Source organism: Bufo gargarizans, chromosome 4 (assembly GCF_014858855.1).
Source record: "Bufo gargarizans isolate SCDJY-AF-19 chromosome 4, ASM1485885v1, whole genome shotgun sequence".
Classification (NCBI taxonomy): Eukaryota; Metazoa; Chordata; class Amphibia; order Anura; family Bufonidae; genus Bufo; species Bufo gargarizans.
The window spans coordinates 94,099,954-94,119,238 of NC_058083.1; the positions used below are offsets into that span (position 1 = coordinate 94,099,954).

A 19,285-nucleotide genomic window follows, 5' to 3' on the forward strand; every position below is an offset into this window, starting at 1 on the left:
GGGTCTGCAGTAGTAGCCTGAGGGCAGCCTCTTTCCTACGGGCTATGGACCCAGGACTATGGAGACCCCCACTCTGATCTATTTGGATTAGAGTGAACTATAAACCATGATTTATTGGTTGAGTTTATTGGCCACATTGACTCTGGTGTAGAGAAGTAGATCATTCTACGATACACTCAGGAGATAATCCCATCCCATGGGTCTCCTCTCTCCCTATTGTTTCATCAAGACACTGTGAAGGGGATGTCTGTTTGCATGCTGTTCATTTTTGATTGAGTTATGCGGCATAAAGCTTTCAGCCACTGCAATTATATATAGATCCCTCCATATTGGAATTTTTTTATATCTAATATTGTTAAGATTTCTGAGTTGTTTCTCTAAAATCTGAACATTCTGTGATTACAGAAGGCGATCGGCGGAGGCCATGGAGGTGGTGGAGGTTGAGGAGGAAGAGGAGGAGGAGGCCGGACCCTCCCAGCCTATTGTGCCACCCCCACCAGATGTGGGAGAAGTGAAAGAGGTGGAGGTGGAAAGTGCTAGACCCTCCAGCACCGCCCCATCTCAGGAGGAGGAAGAGGAGGAGATCACCAGCCCCTGCCAGGAGGGTAAATATGTGCACATAGCAATATGATTATGTATCCATAACATGTACATAAACATTAAAAGGGCCAACAATGAGGGGACAATATACACTATAGTAATACAAAAAAAGAACACTGGACAATAACTCCTTAATTTACATTAAAACCATTAACTTAACAAATAAATAATATTAAACACTATTGAACTATCACTAACTAACAAAATAAAATTATACTGTACTGAAATATCACTAACTAATAAACTATATAATCATCATAAATATCACTAACGTATTGAGATTTAAATTGTCAATGTGTATAAAGACTTTAAATAAATAAAAAAAAAGGTAAAAAATAGACAGACATATTTTGTAACGCCGTGTACATATCGACCGTCTCTATAAAAATATCCTATGACCTAACCCCTCAGGTGAACATTGTAAAAATAAAAAAAATTGAAACAATTAAAAATAAAAATAATTTTTGTCACCGAACATCACTAAAAGTGCAACACCAAGCTATCAAAAAAGGCATATGCCCCCCCAAAATAGTACCAATCTGTCATTTCATTCGGCCAAAAATGAGACCCTACCATTAGACAATCACCGAATAAAAATAATATTATGGCTCTCAAACTAGGGAGACATTAAAACATGAATTGTTTTTGGTTCAACAATGCTTTTATTGTGTAAAACAGAAATAACAAAAAAATAAGGAAACATATTAGGTCTTGCCGCATCTGTAACAACCAGCTGTATAAAAATATCATACCAAGTAACCCCTCAGGTGGACACCTTTCAAAACAAAAAATAAAAACTCTCCAAAAAGGCATTTTTTGGACAACTTTTATCACAAAAAGGTGTAATAGCAAGCGATCATAAAGTCATATGCACCACAAAATAAAGGTTTAAAGGTTTAATAAGAATTGCAAATAATGTTCATATATATTTTTTCCAACAGTACTGAAGACTTTGAAGGCCAAAGTGGCAAAAATGCAGAAGGAGCACCACCAGGATATGCAGGCCATTCAGGAGCGGAGGAATGCCATGGAGGAGAGGCACTGACAGGCCATGAAAGGGGTGCAGGAGATGCTCCTGCTATTGGAAAAGTTGCCTTAAATGTTTATACAGTTATAACGTGTATTTTGGTTTTTGTAATATTGCTCTGTTTTTAGGCTCCATTCAGATGTCCGCAAAACACGGACACCGGCAATGTGCTTTCCGCATTTTGCGGATCCGCACATTGCCAGAACTATATAGAAAATGCCTTTTCTTGTCCGCAATTGCGGACAAGAATAGGACATGTTCTATATTTTTGCGGAACGGAAGTGCAGACCCGGAAGTGCAGATTCGCAATTCTGGATCCGAGCGGGACAAAGTCTGTCCCCATAGAAATTAATGGGTTCGCCATTCCGTTGCGCAAAATGCGGAACAGAATTGCGGACGTGTGAATGGGGCCTAAGTGTAATAGCTCGGCCTAAATTAGCCAGAACTGACAGCAGCCGGTAAATACATGTCAAATACATATAGGGTCCACTCACACGTCTGTAAAATGGGTCCGCATCGCGGAACGGTTACAGAACCATTGATTTTTTATTCCAGTCAGCAAAATTAGGCATTCACAGGATAAATAAGTGTCGGCCAGTACAGGCCCCAAAAATTTGCCAACAGGCGTTCACCTGACAGCAAAGAACTTTGTATTCTGTGGCTGTAGGTACATTAGGCATTCACAGGATAAATAAGTAAGTGTCGGCCACTAGTACAGGCCCCAAAAATTAGACATTCAAAGGACATAAAAGGCCTTTTATGCCGCTGTATTTACCTAAGACAGGGACCATGAATTGTTATAGGTGGTGGCGGATATTTGTGGGCTGTCATGAGGAATTTGAATCAAACATGGTCTACTGGTCACAAGTGTTGAATTCCTCCGAGATCCATGCCTCATAAATTTTTAGAAATGTGAGGTAGTCAACACTGTCGTGAGCTAGTTCCCCCTGCTGCGCTGAACGTCCTAGATAAAAGTCTCTAGACAAGCGCAGTGTTTGTGGAAGAAGGTATATAACACCCCGTTAGTCGTTTTGGTGGGCGACTGGTATATCACACCCGTTATAATTAGAGTTGAGCGAACACCTGGATGTTCGGGTTCGAGAAGTTCGGCCGAACTTCCCGAAAATGTTCGGGTTCGGGATCCGAACCCGATCCGAACTTCGTCCCGAACCCGAACCCCATTGAAGTCAATGGGGACCCAAACTTTTCGGCACTAAAAAGGCTGTAAAACAGCCCAGGAAAGGGCTAGAGGGCTGCAAAAGGCAGCAACATGTAGGTAAATCCCCTGCAAACAAATGTGGATAGGGAAATGAATTAAAATAAAAATTAAATAAATAAAAATTAACCAAAATCAATTGGAGAGAGGTCCCATAGCAGAGAATCTGGCTTCCCGTCACCCACCACTGGAACAGTCCATTCTCAGATATTTAGGCCCCGGAACCCAGGCAGAGGAGAGAGGTCCCGTAACAGACAATCTGGCTTCATGTCAGCAGAGAATCAGTCTTCATGTCATAGCAGAGAATCAGGCTTCACGTCACCCACCACTGTAAGAGTCAATTTTCATAAATTTAGGCCCAGCACCCAGGCAGAGGAGAGAGGTCCCGTAACAGAGGATCTGGCTTCATGTCAGCAGAGAATTAGTCTGCATGTCATAGCAGAGAATGAGGCTTCACGTCAGCCACCACTGCAACAGTCCATTGGCATATATTTAGGCCCAGCACCCAGGCAGAGGAGAGAGGTCCCGTAACAGACAATCTGGCTTCATGTCAGCAGAGAATCAGTCTTCATGTCATAGCAGAGAATCAGGCTTCACGTCACCCACCACTGTAAGAGTCAATTTTCATAAATTTAGGCCCAGCACCCAGGCAGAGGAGAGAGGTCCCGTAACAGAGGATCTGGCTTCATGTCAGCAGAGAATTAGTCTGCATGTCATAGCAGAGAATGAGGCTTCACGTCAGCCACCACTGCAACAGTCCATTGGCATATATTTAGGCCCAAGCACCCAGGCAGAGGAGAGAGGTCCCGTAACAGACAATCTGGCTTCATGTCAGCAGAGAATCAGTCTTCATGTCATAGCAGAGAATCAGGCTTCACGTCACCCACCACTGTAAGAGTCAATTTTCATAAATTTAGGCCCAGCACCCAGGCAGAGGAGAGAGGTCCCGTAACAGAGGATCTGGCTTCATGTCAGCAGAGAATTAGTCTGCATGTCATAGCAGAGAATGAGGCTTCACGTCAGCCACCACTGCAACAGTCCATTGGCATATATTTAGGCCCAAGCACCCAGGCAGAGGAGAGAGGTCCCGTAACAGACAATCTGGCTTCATGTCAGCAGAGAATCAGTCTTCATGTCATAGCAGAGAATCAGGCTTCACGTCACCCACCACTGTAAGAGTCCATTTTCATAAATTTAGGCCCAGCACCCAGGCAGAGGAGAGAGGTCCCGTAACAGAGGATCTGGTTTCATGTCAGCAGAGAATTAGTCTGCATGTCATAGCAGAGAATGAGGCTTCACGTCACCCACCACTGTAAGAGTCCATTTTCATAAGTTTAGGCCCAGCACCCAGGCAGAGGAGAGAGGTCCCGTAACAGAGGATCTGGCTTCATGTCAGCAGAGAATCAGTCTGCATGTCATAGCAGAGAATGAGGCTTCACGTCAGCCACCACTGCAACAGTCCATTGGCATATATTTAGGCCCAGCACACAGGCAGAGGAGAGAGGTCCCATAACAGACAATCTGGCTTCATGTCAGCAGAGAATCAGTCTGCATGTCATAGCAGAGAATCAGGCTTCACGTCACCCACCACTGCAACAGTCCATTGTCATAAATTTAGGCCCAGCACCCAGGCAGAGGAGAGAGGTCCCGTAACAGACAATCTGGCTTCATGTCAGCAGAGAATTAGTCTGCATGTCATAGCAGAGAATGAGGCTTCACGTCAGCCACCAGTGCAACAGTCCATTGGCATATATTTAGGCCCAGCACACAGGCAGAGGAGAGAGGTCCCGTAACAGACAATCTGGCTTCATGTCAGCAGAGAATTAGTCTGCATGTCATAGCAGAGAATGAGGCTTCACGTCAGCCACCACTGCAACAGTCCATTGGCATATATTTAGGCCCAGCACACAGGCAGAGGAGAGAGGTCCCGTAACAGACAATCTGGCTTCATGTCAGCAGAGAATTAGTCTGCATGTCAAAGCAGAGAATGAGGCTTCACGTCACCCACCACTGTAAGAGTCCATTTTCATAAGTTTAGGCCCAGCACCCAGGCAGAGGAGAGAGGTCCCGTAACAGAGGATCTGGCTTCATGTCAGCAGAGAATTAGTCTGCATGTCAAAGCAGAGAATGAGGCTTCACGTCAGCCACCACTGCAACAGTCCATTGGCATATATTTAGGCCCAGCACACAGGCAGAGGAGAGAGGTCCCGTAACAGACAATCTGGCTTCATGTCAGCAGAGAATCAGTCTTCATATCATAGCAGAGAATCAGGCTTCACGTCACCCACCACTGTAAGAGTCCATTTTCATAAATTTAGGCCCAGCACCCAGGCAGAGGAGAGAGGTCCCGTAACAGAGGATCTGGCTTCATGTCAGCATAGAATCAGTCTGCATGTCATAGCAGAGAATCAGGCTTCACGTCACCCAACATTGGAACAGTCCATTGGCATATATTTAGGCCCCGGCACCCAGACAGAGGAGAGGTTCATTCAACTTTGGGTAGCCTCGCAATATAATGGTAAAATGAAAAAAAAAATAGGATTGAATGAGGAAGTGCCCTGGAGTCCAATAATATATGGTTAAGGGGAGGTAGTTAATGTCTAATCTGGACAAGGGACGGACAGATCCTGTGGGATCCATGCCTGGTTCATTTTTATGAACGTCAGCTTGTCCACATTGGCTGTAGACAGGCGGCTGCGTTTGTCTGTAATGACGCCCCCTGCCGTGCTGAATACACGTTCAGACAAAACACTGGCCGCCGGGCAGGCCAGCACCTCCAAGGCATAAAAGGCTAGCTCTGGCCACGTGGACAATTTAGAGACCCATAAGTTGAATGGGGCCGAACCATCAGTCAGTACGTGGAGGGGTGTGCACATGTACTGATCCACCATGTTAGTGAAATGTTGCCTCCTGCTAACACGTTGCGTATCAGGTGGTGGTGCAGTTAGCTGTGGCGTGTTGACAAAAGTTTTCCACATCTCTGCCATGCTAACCCTGCCCTCAGAGGAGCTGGCATTGACACAGCTGCCTTGGCGACCTCTTGCTCCTCCTCTGCCTTGGGCTTCCACTTGTTCCCCTGTGACACTTGGGAATGCTCTCAGTAGCACGTCTACCAACGTGCGCTTGTACTCGCGCATCTTCCTATCACGCTCCAGTGCAGGAAGTAAGGTGGGCACATTGTCTTTGTAGCGTGGATCCAGCAGGGTGGCAACCCAGTAGTCCGCACAGGTTAAAATGTGGGCAACTCTGCTGTCGTTGCGCAGGCACTGCAGCATGTAGTTGCTCATGTGTGCCAGGCTGCCCAGGGGTAAGGACAAGCTGTCCTCTGTGGGAGGCGTATCGTCATCGTCCTGCCTTTCCCCCCAGCCACGCACCAGTGATGGACCCGAGCTGCGTTGGGTGCCACCCCGCTGTGACCATGCTTCATCCTCATCCTCCTCCACCTCCTCCTCATCCTCGTCCTCCTCGTCCTCCAGTAGTGGGCCCTGTCTGGCCACATTTGTACCTGGCCTCTGCTGTTGCCAAAAACCTCCCTCTGAGTCACTTCGAAGAGACTGGCCTGAAAGTGCTAAAAATGACCCCTCTTCCTCCTCCTCCTCCTCCTCCTCCTCCTCCTGGGCCACCTCCTCTTGCATCATCACCCTAAGTGTTTTCTCAAGGAGACATAGAAGTGGTATTGTAACGCTGATAACGGCGTCATCGCCACTGGCCATGTTGGTGGAGTACTCGAAACAGCGCAACAGGGCACACAGGTCTCGCATGGAGGCCCAGTCATTGGTGGTGAAGTGGTGCTGTTCTGTAGTGAGACTGACCCGTGCGTGCTGCAGCATAAACTCCACTATGGCCTGCTGCTGCTCGCACAGTCTGTCCAGCATGTGCAAGGTGGAGTTCCACCTGGTGGGCACGTCGCATATGAGGCGGTGAGCGGGAAGGCCGAAGTTACGCTGTAGCGCAGACAGGCGAGCAGCAGCAGGATGTGAACGCCGGAAGCACGAACAGACGGCCCGCACTTTATGCAGCAGCTCTTACATGTCGGGGTAGTTGTGTATGAACTTCTGCACCACCAAATTCAGCACATGCGCCAAGCAAGGGATGTGCGTCAAATTGGCTAGTCCCAGAGCTGCAACGAGATTTCGCCCATTATCACACACCACCAGGCCGGGCTTGAGGCTCACCGGCAGCAACCACTCGTCGGTCTGTTGTTCTATACCCCGCCACAACTCCTGTGCGGTGTGGGGCCTGTCCCCCAAACATATGAGTTTCAGAATGGCCTGCTGACGTTTACCCCGGGCTGTGCTGAAGTTGGTGGTGAAGGTGTGTGGCTGACTGGATGAGCAGGTGGAAGAAGAGGAGGAGGAAGCCGAGAAGGAGGAGGTGGCAACAGGAGGCAAAGAATGTTGCCCTGCGATCCTTGGCGGCGGAAGGACGTGCGCCAAACAGCTCTCCGCCTGGGGCCCAGCTGCCACTACATTTACCCAGTGTGCAGTTAGGGAGATATAGCGTCCCTGGCCGTGCTTACTGGTCCACGTATCTGTGGTTAGGTGGACCTTGCTACAGATGGCGTTGTGCAGTGCACACTTGATTTTATCGGATACTTGGTTGTGCAGGGAAGGCACGGCTCTCTTGGAGAAGTAGTGGCGGCTGGGAACAACATACTGTGGGACAGCAAGCGACATGAGCTGTTTGAAGCTGTCTGTGTCCACCAGCCTAAATGACAGCATTTCATAGGCCAGTAGTTTAGAAATGCTGGCATTCAGGGCCAGGGATCGAGGGTGGCTAGGTGGGAATTTACGCTTTCTCTCAAATGTTTGTGAGATGGATAGCTGAACGCTGCCGTGTGACATGGTTGAGACGCTTGGTGACGGAGGTGGTGGTGGTGGTGTTGGTGGTACATCCCCTGTTTGCTGGGCGGCAGGTGCCAACGTTCCTCCAGAGGCGGAGGAAGAGGCCGAGGCGGCAGCAGCAGAAGAGGCCGAGGCGGCAGCAGCAGAAGAGGTAGCAGGGGGAGCCTGAGTGACTTCCTTGTTTTTAAGGTGTTTACTCCACTGCAGTTCATGCTTTGCATGCAGGTGCCTGGTCATGCAGGTTGTGCTAAGGTTCAGAACGTTAATGCCTCGCTTCAGTCTCTGATGGCACAGCGTGCAAACCACTCGGGTCTTGTCGTCAGCACATTGTTTGAAGAAGTGCCATGCCAGGGAACTCCTTGAAGCTGCCTTTGGGGTGCTCGGTCCCAGATGGCGGCGGTCAGTAGCAGGCGGAGTCTCTTGGCGGCGGGTGTTCTGCTTTTGCCCACTGCTCCCTCTTTTGCTACGCTGTTGGCTCGGTCTCACCACTGCCTCTTCCTCCGAACTGTGAAAGTCAGTGGCACGACCTTCATTCCATGTGGGGTCTAGGACCTCATCATCCCCTGCATCGTCTTCCACCCAGTCTTGATCCCTGACCTCCTGTTCAGTCTGCACACTGCAGAAAGACGCAGCAGTTGGCACCTGTGTTTCGTCATCATCAGAGACATGCTGAGGTGGTATTCTCATGTCCTCATCATCAGGAAACATAAGTGGTTGTGCGTCAGTGCATTCTATGTCTTTCACCGCTGGGGAAGGGCTAGGTGGATGCCCTTGGGAAACCCTGCCAGCGGAGTCTTCAAACAGCATAAGAGACTGCTGCATAACTTGAGGCTGAGACAGTTTCCCTGGTATGCATGGGGGTGATGTGACAGACTGATGGGGTTGGTTTTCAGGCGCCATCTGTGCGCTTTCTGCAGAAGACTGGGTGGGAGATAATGTGAACGTGCCTGATCCACTGTCGGCCAGCCAATTGACTAATGCCTGTACCTGCTCAGGCCTTACCATCCTTAGAACGGCATTGGGCCCCACCATATATCGCTGTAAATTCTGGCGGCTACTGGGACCTGAGGTAGTTGGTACACTAGGACGTGTGGATGTGGCAGAACGGCCATGTCCTCTCCCAGCACCAGAGGGTCCACTAACACCACCACGACCATGTCCACGTCCGCGTCCCTTACTAGATGTTTTCCTCATTGTTATGGTTCACCACAACAACAAAAATATTATTTGGCCCAATGTATTGTATTCAAATTCAGCGGGATATAAATTTGAGGCCTAGTATTTAGGCGCTGGGTGACCGGTATGGATTTACTAACAGAATTGGACTTGGAAATGCACAGTAGCGTGTGTGTGAAGTTATTCTGAATGACCCTATGTGCACCTTGAATATTATATACCCTTTTAGGGATAGATTTCAAATAGCTCTGATATAGCAGGAACCACTAAATTATGAAATTGCTAAATTGGGAATTGTATTTCAACCCAGAACAAAAAATGTGCTTTGACGGACACTAAATAACTTTCCCAGCCACAACAGGACAGCGGTAACGAGAGATTTAGCGGGATATAAATTTGAGGCCTAGTATTTAGGCGCTGGGTGACCGGTATGGATTTACTAACAGAATTGGACTTGGAAATGCACAGTAGCGTGTGTGTGAAGTTATTCTGAGTGACCCTATGTGCACCTTGAATATTATATACCCTTTTAGGGATAGATTTCAAATAGCTCTGATATAGCAGGAACCACTAAATTATGAAATTGCTAAATTGGGAATTGTATTTCAACCCAGAACAAAAAATGTGCTTTGACGGACACTAAATAACTTTCCCAGCCACAACAGGACAGCGGTAACGAGAGATTTAGCGGGATATAAATTTGAGGCCTAGTATTTAGGCGCTGGGTGACTGGTATGGATTTACTAACAGAATTAGACTTGGAAATGCACAGTAGCGTGTGTGTGAAGTTATTCTGAATGACCCTATGTGCACCTTGAATATTATATACCCTTTTAGGGATAGATTTCAAATAGCTCTGATATAGCAGAAACCACTAAATTATGAAATTGCTAAATTGGGAATTGTATTTCAACCCTGAACAAAAAATGTGCTTTGACGGACACTAAATAACTTTCCCAGCCACAACAGTACAGCGGTAACGACAGATTTAGCGGGATATAAATTTGAGGCCTAGTATTTAGGCGCTGGGTGACCGGTATGGATTTAGTGACAGAATTAGACTGGGATATGGCCAAAAAATAACCACACTATTGCTGGTTAAATGCACTTGGTGACGGGCGCAGCTTGCCCCTGATGTAGTATATGGCCAAAAAATGAACAGACTATTGCTGGTTAAATGCACTTGGTGTGATAGCTTGACCAACCACACTACTGAGGGTTAAATGCACTTGGTGACGGGCGCAGCTTGCCCCTGATGTAGTATATGGCCAATAAATGAACAGACTATTGCTGGTTAAATGCACTTGGTGACGGGCGCAGCTTGCCCCTGATTTAGTATATGGCCAAAAAATGAACAGACTATTGCTGGTTAAATGCACTTGGTGTGATAGCTTGACCAACCACACTACTGAGGGTTAAATGCACTTGGTGACGGGCGCAGCTTGCCCCTGATGTAGTATATGGCCAAAAAATAAACAGACTATTGCTGGTTAAATGCACTTGGTGTGACAGCTTCACCCTGATGTAGGCTTTAGCCAAAAAACAACCACACCATTGAGGGTTAAATGTACTTGGTGACGGGCGCAGCTTGCCCCTGATGTAGTATATGGCCAAAAAATAAACAGACTATTGCTGGTTAAATGCACTTTGTTTGACAGCTTCACCCTGATGTAGGCTTTAGCCAAAAAACACCCACACCATTGAGGGTTAAATGCACTTGGTCGCAGCTTGTGCTGGCGCACCACAAGACACAAAATGGCCGCCGATCACCCCAGAAAAATGTGACTGACAAACGGTCTGGGCAGCCTAAGAACAGTGAGCAATTGAGTATCAGCAGCTCAATAACCCACAGCTGCAGATCGATCAATAATCAAGTCCTTTGGAGGAGTTAATCTGCCTAATCTCGCCCTACTGTCGCAGCCGCAACCTCTCCCTACGCTAATCAGAGCAGAGTGACGGGCGGCGCTATGTGACTCCAGCTTAAATAGAGGCTGGGTCACATGGTGCTCTGGCCAATCACAGCCATGCCAATAGTAGGCATGGCTGTGATGGCCTCTTGGGGCAAGTAGTATGACGCTTGTTGATTGGCTGCTTTGCAGCCTTTCAAAAAGCGCCAAGAAAGCGTCACAAAAGCGCCAAGAAAGCGACGAACACCGAACCCGAACCCGGACTTTTACGAAAATGTCCGGGTTCGGGTCCGTGTCACGGACACCCCAAAATTCGGTACAAACCCGAACTATACAGTTCGAGTTCGCTCATCCCTAGTTATAATAATTTTTTCTAATTGCGTTTGTCAATCTTTGTAGTTGTAGTATCGCTGCAGAACGGCTCACCAGTCACAATGCTGCACAATACAAATCCACTATAATATGCTTTCTATGTTAGAAAGTATATTATAAGTATATCACACCCCTCAGTATATCACACCTATCAATAGAACACCTATACCAGTCCTTAAAAGGACTTTTGTTAGCTAGCGTTTGGTGTCCCTAACAGCCTGTCCCTGCTCCACACAGCAACCTCTCCCTACACTGACAAGAGACAGAATGTAAAATGGCGGCCAGATCAGGTTTATTTATGAGGTAGGGGGTATGTCCATGTGCTGAAATGTCTCAATTGGCTGTCCTGTACCACCTGATGGATGTGTCATGGGTCAAAGTTCTTCACAATGTAAAATAATATGGCGGGCGCGAAATTTGCCATATGATCGCATGTTCGGCGAATCACGAACGAGCAAAGTTTGCCGCGAACCGACCGCCGGGTGAACCGCAAGGCCATCTCTACTTACCACACCCTGTGCAGTGCCCCTAGTCATTCCCTGTACTGTGCCCTCTTACACCCTTTTATCCCGTCACAGTATGGCGGTGTTATCTTGTCACTGTACAGAGGTGTTATCCGGTCAATGTATGATGGTGGTATCCAATAACTGGATGGCCATAACTATATCCCACGCCATCCTTTTTTAGACCTGGCATGAGCGGGAAAAATATGCAGATTGCGGTGCTAAGGAACTTTGACATAATCTGTGTCAGAAATACGCCTAACATAGACGTATTTCTATATAATAAATGACCACCTAATTGTATTATTATTCGGGGGTAGAGCTAATATCTTTATCTCTTATATATATAAAAATGAGTTTATGTCTGTCTGTCTAGACGTCTGTCTGTCTGTCTAGACGTCTGTCTGGACGTTCTTTATGCACAACCAAATGACTGGAGCGATCTTCACCAAATTCGGCACACAGGTACATCAGGTGTCCGGGAAGGTTTTAGACCAGGTCTCAGCTCTCTAGGACGTACCATTCCTGAGATATTCCCCAAAAAATGACCCACATTAACCAATACAAGCCTACAAGTCTTTCTCTTCCAATCCCAACTGCCATAAACACAGTTTTACTCCAGGTTTCCATAACAACCCAGCCATTTTTCTTTACTGCTTAAAAAGACGGGCACTGTGGAGGTCACTGTTATTAAATGGACGGGCACTGTGAAGGTCACTGTTTTTAAAAAGGCGGGCACAGTGGAGGTCACTGTTATTAAATGGACGGGCACTGTGGAGGTCACTTTTATTAAAGAGGCGGGCTCTATGAAGGTCTCTGTTAAAGGGGCGGCACTGTGAAAGTCACTGTTAAAGGGGCGGTCACTATTAAAGTCACTGTTAAAGGGACGGTTACTGTTAAAGAGGCAGTCACTGTAAAAGTCACTGTTTTAAGGGGCGGTCACTGAGAAAGTCACTGTTAAAGGGACAGTCACTGTGAAAGTCACTGTTAAAGGGGCGGTCACTGCGAAATACACTGTTGAAGGGGAGGTCACTGTGAAAGTCACTGTTAAAGGGGTGGTCACTGTGAAAGTCACTGTTAAAGGGGCGGTCACTGTGAAAGTCACTGTTAAAGGGTTGGTCACTGTGAAAGTAACTGTTAAAGGGGCGGTCACTGTTAAAGTCACTGTTAAAGGGGCGGTCACTGTGAAAGTCACTTTTAAAGGGGCGGTCACTGTAAAAATTCACTGTTAAAGGAGCTGTCACTGTGAAAGTTACTGTTAAAGGGGCGATCACTGTGAAAGTCACTGTTAAAGGGGCGGTCAGTGTGAAAGTCACTTTTAAAGGGGTGGGCATTGTGGAGGTCTCTGTTAAAGGGGCGGGCACTGTGGAAGTCACTGTTAAAGGGGCGGGCACTGTGGAAGTCACTGTTAAAGGCGCGGACACTGTGAAGGTCACTGTTAAACGGGCGGCCACTATGAAGGTCACTGTTAAAGGGGCGGTCATTGTAAAAGTCACTGTTAAAGGGGCGATCACTGTGAAAGTCACTGTTAAAGGGGCTGTCACTGTGAAAGTCACTTTTAAAGGGGCGGGTACTGTGGAGGTCACTGTTAATGGGGAAGGCACTGTTAAAGGTACGGGCACTGTGAAGGTCATTGTTAAAGGGGCGCGCACTGTGGAGGTCAATGTTAAAGGGGCGGCCACTGTGGAGGTCAATGTTAAAGGGGCGGGCACTGTGGAGGTTATTGTTAAAGGGGAGGGTACTATAGAGGTCACTGTTATGGGGAAACTGTTGAAATCTTTTTACGACACACGGAAACAAAATGAAATAGATGAAATATACCTGTGCAAAGCCGGGTCCTTCTGATAACATTTATATAGATTCTACTATATTATACTGTGCCCTGTATTTCCCAGTAGAAAATGATTCTTGGGAAACACAGTCCTTGTTCCTGACCACAAGGTAGCGCTCTGTCAGTACATGGCGGCCTCCCCTCTCCGCCACGCTGCTCTGCTGTGTACTGGTGTTTATTATGACACTAGGGCTGGGTTCACATCCTATTTTTGGCATCCATTTAATGCATACAAAAAATGTATGCGTTAACAGATGCCTCAGATTGATGCCATACTGTGGCGTCCGTTCACCATACAGTTCCATGGTAGAAAAAAAAATTACGTTAACGTATGCATTTTTTTCATGGACATTTTTGAGAGTTTCCCTTTAAGACGCATAAAAATGGCCCCTGATTAAAATACATATTTTTTGTGGGAATTTTTGGCAATGATCCCCCTCTGGTATGTCACTGTCCATGTTGTGGGACTATTCGTGCACTCATAGTTTTTATTTGGTAGCTGCAAATGGTTTTTCAGGTTCGCCTGCTATTAAAAATCAATGGGCGCGATACGAATGCACTGTTCGCGATCATTTGATCGCAAACGCGCATTCACATTTCCAAACTGTCACGGACGATGTTCGTCCGTCACTAGTATTCATCCTTTACCCCTATACAACAAAGTCCCCTATCTCGACTTCACTAAAGGAGAACCACCAGGCTGTTACCTTCTGGAGTAGTCTCAGTGTGGTTAACTGTTGACCCACGGGGGTCAGAAACACCGGTGCAGGGCACAGAGGGGTCAGACGGAATCATGGTCAGGCACAAACAAAAGTCATGGCTGGAAAAGTACATGCAATATGGTAAACAGTCCAAGGTCAGGGTAGAAAGTGTAGGACCAGTACAGGTAAAAGGCATAGGTCAGGTCAGGCAGCAGGTCAAATACCAGTAAACATGCAGAGGTCGGCACAAGGGTGGACAACAAAAAAGTACCCCAAGAAGGAACTTATCAATCTAAGACACCTATTGCTCATGGATACCACAGCTTATATAGCTGAGATCAGACGACAACTGACCGATGCTAGTACATACAAAAAAGTTACACTCAACCCACTCTTCCGCATTAAAAAAGAAATCACTAACTTTCTTGACCACCACCTTCAATTAGGCACTATTGATAAGGCTACATACACATTTCTCAATAATGAGAATCCAGTTACCCCAGTACTTTACACACTACCCAAAATACACAAAAACATGTCCAACCCGCCAGGCAGGCCTATTGTAGCCTCCACTGACTCTATACTCTCTCCCCTGTCAATTTTCCTGAAAAAATACTGACACCATTGGTAAAAAGGACACGCTCTTTTATTCTCGACACATCACATTTTCTATCCATTATTCTAAATATCACTAACATCACTCCTGAGGATCTTCTGATAACACTCGATGTCAACAGTCTTTATACCTCCATCTCCCATAACAAAGGCATCCAGGCCGTCGAAGCTCTCTTAACCACCTCCGATTACTCCCCAGATACACAAAGGTTCTGCACGGACCTACTCAGATTTGTACTAGAAAACAATTATTTTATGTTTGGCGATGACTTCTATGTACAACAGCGGGGTACGGCTATGGGGGCCAACGTGGCGCCACCGTATGCTAATGCTTTTATGGCCAAATTTGAAGAAGATTTGGTCTACACTAACCCCCTTTTCTTGACCTATGCCAAAACTTGGCACCGATACATCGATGACATTTTTTGCATCTGGAATGGCGATATAAATTCATTTACGGAATTCACCAAGTATATCAATAACCAGGACCCTGACCTAACATTCACCTCCCACACAGATACGCTATCCATCAGCTTCTTAGACACAGTAGTCCTGAAAACCGAGGTAGGTACTCTCACAACAGATTTGTATACTAAACCCACTGACCGTAATACATTACTACATTTTTCCAGCTGTCACCCAAAAAACACCAAAAAATCCCTACCACGCTCACAATTCAAAAGAATAACCAGGATTGTAGGAAATCCCTCCATGAAAAAACAGCGACTCACCGAAATGTCGAATAAATTCAAAAACAGGGGTTACCCCACTTCCCTACTCACTAAAGAACTGGTTCTGGCCACATCCGCAGCTTCTATACCACCTAAAACCATCTCCCCACCACGAGTCCCCTTGGTAGTGACGTACCATCCATTCATTCCAAAGATTCAGTCTATTGTCAAAAAACACTGGCCTCTACTTCAACAATCCTATCCCGAAGTCGCCGAATTTAAACATCCCTTCCGAATGTGCTACAAGAGACCAAATAATTTGAGAGATAAACTAGTACATGCCGACATCGGTCCCCTCAAAGCCACACCACAACAAACCACCCTAGCCCCGAAAAAAACAGGTACATACCCATGCCTCCACTGTGCTCAGTGCACCAACGTCATCAAAGGGAATCGTATAACACATCCCCGTTCGGGCAAAATCTACCATTCAAAAAACTTTTTTACATGTAGCTCCTCATTTGTAGTATATCTAATCAAATGCCCATGCGGCCTGGCCTACGTGGGGGAGACTACACAAAACATACGCGACCGAATTTCCAAACATAAATCCGATATCCGATGTAACAGAACTGAACAACCCATCCCACATCACTTTTCCCTTGCCAAACACCAAATTAGCCAACTCCGATTCCAAATACTGGAACAAATACCGGCAGGACGACGAGGCGGTAACCGGATCGCGCGCCTAAAAGAACGCGAATCATTCTGGATATTTGAACTAAATACCCTCTTTCCAAACGGTATGAATCGGGACTTTGATTTTTGCACATCATGACAAACTTTTCTCAGATTGACATTACCATATGTGTGGCAAGTCTAATACAACTGGACATTCAATATCCCATACTTATCTTTTTCTTTCATATCTGATATGAATGACCTCTGTTTATAATGTGACATTTATTAACGAGATTTACTAATACCTATTTTTCTTTACCTCCCACAGACAAAATGACTCTTAAAGTCCATCCCAACCAGGTAGTATACAATATAGTCATATAGTATTTTCTTTATAGCCGTATAGAACATAAGATGTAGTATTTTCTTTACAGCCGTATGGAATACAAGATGTAATCCATAGCAAATTATACTATATCTATATCATACTAGTTACAGGATTTCATTTAGACTGACCATTCTGTTCTTTGGCCATTATTATAGCCACTATTATTATCTTAATACCCTGGTTCGATATATTCACCTCTGCCTACTTCTGCCTGCATTGCTATAGTATATATGGGCCTTTGCGGCAAGCCACTGATGCCTTCACTATTGTACTAACTCCCATACACCTTATGCCAGTACTATTTTGCCAGCACAGGTCTCGGCGGGCCTACTGCGCATGCGCGCCGGCGCGGCCGCTACAGTGACGTCATCCGCCCGCGTGCGGCTGCGTCATGTGTGCGACGGAGCCGGAGGCGTGCGCAGGACGCCAGCCCACACCGGCGGCACGCTTAAATACGGCACTAGCGCTGCCTACACCAGCGCATCCCACATCAGGCAACATGCAACACGGACAAAGGTAATGGACGCTCCATCTATTCTACTCCCCTGTGGCAAACTCCGACCATATGTCCCTATGGGATGTGACCCTGACCCTTACCTAGCACCTTATTAGAGGCTCTACTTATCTATTTATATATATCTACATGTCTGTATACCATTACTTAACCTTTGCAATACCCTACAGGTCTTGTCACCCCAGAGAAGCTATGCCATACTGCCATATTGTCGGCTCAACTTTGCCATTGCCAACCATGAATTTCGCATGATATACTATTGCCTTATTGCTTGTGGACTCCAGCTCATTCATGTAGTTTTGTCTTATACTTTGTCTTGTCTTGTTTTCTCTTCCGTTCTCCTATTTTGCCGCCCAATGTTGTACTTAAACTGTACTCAACTACGTGTAGCTCTATTATCATACTATTGCATGTAACTCTACTATAGATGACACCTATATAATATGACGTTATACTTACCTGTCATCCTCTGTGCTCCTAAGCAATACGAGAGCTAACTATTTTTGACATACTTGTATTATATACCATGAACAATGATGTAATATATCCTATCTTATTATATATAATGTCTCCTGACATATTACATTGTATTTTACTCCAGGCCGTGATCAAGGTCCCATACAAGGACCGAAACGTTAAAAGTTGGCAAAGTCTTTTGCATTCCTGGATGCTTTAAAACAATGAAATTTTGAAATAATATCATGAAATGAAATGGAAAATATATCATGAAATGAAAATATGAAAATATAAAAATAATTTTCTTACATACGAAAAAACGAGTGCCGTGGTCTCCTTTAATATTCATTACCTATTGCTCAGACACCCCCCACTACATATACTTGTAAGCTTAAAATAAATTTTGAGTGAAATGTTTTAAGGACTATACACAGAAGTACATGCCTGTAAATAATATCATAAGTGATAGCCATGGATTTATAAAGGACAGATGTCAGACTAAGATGATTTGTTTTTATGAGGAGGTGAGTAGAAGTCTGGTCCGGAAGGCTGTGGATGCAGTGTTTTTGGACTTTGCAAAAGGGATTGATAGATGCCTAATGGGCAAATTAAGGTCTATACGGTTAGAAAGTATAAACATTAATTGAATTAAAATCTGTTTGAAGGACCTTGTCCAGACAGTTGATTTCTATTCTGAATAGTCGATGGTTAAAAATGGGGTACTCCAAGGTTTAGTGCTGGGTTGGATATGCAGTGACCAGGAACTTGTTCGCAGACGCCACTTTTAGTGCAGTGGCCGGGTCAGGTGGATAATATTCTGTATTAGTTTGTGACGCCAATTGCAGCGTGCGCAGGGTACTATTCAAGGGCCCTTCCAATGCCCATAATGTCCTATAGCTTTGTGGTAGTTGTGTCACAGTGTCTCCTACCTGGGTACGGCCGGACTCCTGGCTTCCTGGCTCACTTGCAATAAATTTGAGTGTAGTGATAGTAGGAGTAATAGAGGAACTTGGCAGAATAATCGATGTACAGACCTTTAGACAAAGTTCAAATGTTGCTTTACTTGAAATAACTTGCATCCAAGCAGTATACAGCTTTGATCTCTTGGTCCCAGCAGGTTTTGACAATCATTGGCAGGAATGAGTACTTCTACTTTAAATGTGGAGCTTGCAGGATAAAATGTCTGCTTGGTAGTTCTGTAACTGTGGCAGCATTAGCTTCTGCACTTATCTGGTACCTTCTGATCTGTGGGGACAGACTAGCTGAGGAGGAATTGGCTTCTCCTAGGACTTTGGACTTATCTCACTGTGGGATTCTCAGGGTATGCTTTCTTCCTCTGGAGGTTGTCTTTAGTTTCTGCTTTCCTCATCCAGCAGAGCTGAAGGTGCTCAGACTGGGTATATGGCCAAGTCTCAGCAGAGACTAGGTCCTTGCTGTCTTTCCTATGCAGGGGAACTCCTCACACACCCCCTACCCCTAGCGGGGGGGGGGGGGGGGGGGGGCTACACTCCTCTCTAAATTTCTTCTCCACCCATGCTGCAGGATGTTTAACCAGCCCACTTCTCCACATAGGGAGAGCTAAGCTGGAATAATCCATTCCAGCTCAGATTCACTGAACTGTAACTTGTACCTGCCAATGTGTTGCTGTCACCTACTGGTAACCAGGCAAATTACATGAACAATTGATTTTAACATGGTTTTGTATGCACATTTGTGGAAGACATAATATAAATTATATCAGATGACAGTATAAAGGCTCTTAGAAGATAGCGGGGTAGAGGAG

The 19,285-nt window shown here is 45.9% G+C and overlaps 1 long non-coding RNA gene across 1 annotated transcript; it reads left to right on the forward strand.

The window, feature by feature from the left end:
- Positions 1–561: 561 nt before the first annotated feature.
- LOC122934900 lies at positions 562–17,671 on the forward strand. The gene is made up of 4 exons (XR_006388744.1): positions 562–605; positions 1,542–1,660; positions 16,473–16,504; positions 17,217–17,671. It is a non-coding gene; the product is annotated as an uncharacterized LOC122934900 (long non-coding RNA).
- The last annotated feature ends 1,614 nt before the right edge of the window (positions 17,672–19,285 follow it).